The following is a 1,799-nucleotide window of genomic DNA, read 5'->3' as shown; positions in this document are numbered from 1 at the left end:
CCTTGGCGTATTAGAACAATGCTCTAATCCAGTCAGTTCCCTCGCAGAGGACTGAAGAAATTCCCAAGGAGCACACGGGGATCGTCTAATCCTATGGCTTTTAATATGGGACTTTGCAGCCCAGGCGGCGTGGCTCAGTGGTTGAGCAATATATATTTATTTATTTAAAAAGATGGGCCATTACAGTCGTCATATGGGAGAGGCAGAATTAGACTCTGAAAACTTGGGCTTGAATCTCGAATGTCATTCACCAGCCAAATGAAGGCAGGCAAGTCTCATGGAGTATCCATTTACTTCCTGTGAAGTTGAATCTATCTACTACTTGCCAGATGGTGATACTTTCAACATAATCATTCTAAGGGCTTTATATACTCCATCTTTTTTAAAACCCCCGAAAACAAATGATGAGGTGGATGGTATTTTTATCCCTTTTACAGCGGGAAAATTGGATCCTAGACAAGTGAAGTGACTCATGCAAGGTTATACCACTAGGTGGCAGACCCAGGATTTGAACCCATCCTGTCCAGCTCCAGAGAGCAGGTCTGACCACTGCACTGTGTCCCAGCAGAGGAAGCTAGGCAGTTCTCTTAGAGGTGTTATTCATTTTTTTTTTTTGTTTTGTTTGGAGAACTACAAGTACGCTGTTAGTGCTCTGGCATCAAGTTCAGGCTGTTTGATCTGAGGGTGCTGGGGAGAGTTGAAGCCTTTTAGGCAGGGAGTGGTGCAGCCAGGTTTGCTCTCTGGAAGAATAACTGACTACAGGGTGGGAAGCTTGTTCGTACAACCCAGGAGGGAAGTCGTAGGGGAGCAGAGCTAACCTTTGTCGGGGCCTCGCAGGCCCAGACAAGGAGGAGGAGTTAAGCGTTGGTGCTGTTTCTAGTCTGGTCGGGAAAAGAATTTTTTCTTGTGAAGTGGGTGGTCCATACCAACGGGAGTAAACTCTAAGGGTTGTGCTCCACACAAAGAGAGAAACCTGGTTCTCCTGGGCGACTGTACTGGTTTGGAGCTGGTGTGAGGCTTGGCTATTCCCAAGATGGCCCTCTGGGGACCACCCTGGGTAGAACCTTCCAACATCCAACTGGACCCTTTGCTGTGCTGTCCTATCCAAGTGCGTCAGGCACCCAGGAGGGGGTCTCCCCTCCCTCCTCTGACCCATCTCTGGGGTCTTTGCACCCACAGATTCCCTCTCCCCCACCAGGAGACGCTGGCCCCTTTGACCCCCACTCCCAGGCCACGGAGAGGCTACCCCTTGGTCCTCCAGTTCAAGGCCGGGAGCCAGAATGCCTGGGTTCCAATCTCAGATCCACCACAGGCCACTGGTGGGCCATTATTCCACACCCACAGGGCCCTCCCAGGAGGCAGATGCCAAGCAGGGCTTCACCTTGTCTCTTTGACACTTCTCCGGTCCTGGGACAACTGCTGTAGGACTTAGGTGTCACCTTCTGGAAGCTTCTTTGAAAAAAGTTAATGTGCCCACTCCCCACTCCCAACGCCAGAAACAGCCTACCCTGTAGGGGTCATCCAGTGACTTCCCAGTTCTTCTTGGTGTTGAAACAGCGGGTAAGCAGATGTCTTGGCGCCTCTGTGCCCCAGTACCCTTATCAGAAAAATGGGGCTAGGAGACTTTCCCTGTCTATTTCACTGGGCTATTGTGGCAGCTCAAACTCTTGTGCTGAAATCTATAGAGCCTAAGGCATTGCTGTTAGCTGGGTGGGCGTTCTGGTAGGTTACGGCTGCTGCCGCTCTCTTAGGCTTCCTCGGACAGCAGGGCGGGCCGAAAGTTCCTTTCCATCCCTCTT

This window comes from Myotis davidii, unplaced genomic scaffold (assembly GCF_000327345.1).
Source record: "Myotis davidii unplaced genomic scaffold, ASM32734v1 scaffold17, whole genome shotgun sequence".
Lineage (NCBI taxonomy): Eukaryota > Metazoa > Chordata > Mammalia > Chiroptera > Vespertilionidae > Myotis > Myotis davidii.
The sequence above is the reverse complement of the archived record's forward strand: the minus strand, read 5'-3'. Positions refer to the sequence as shown.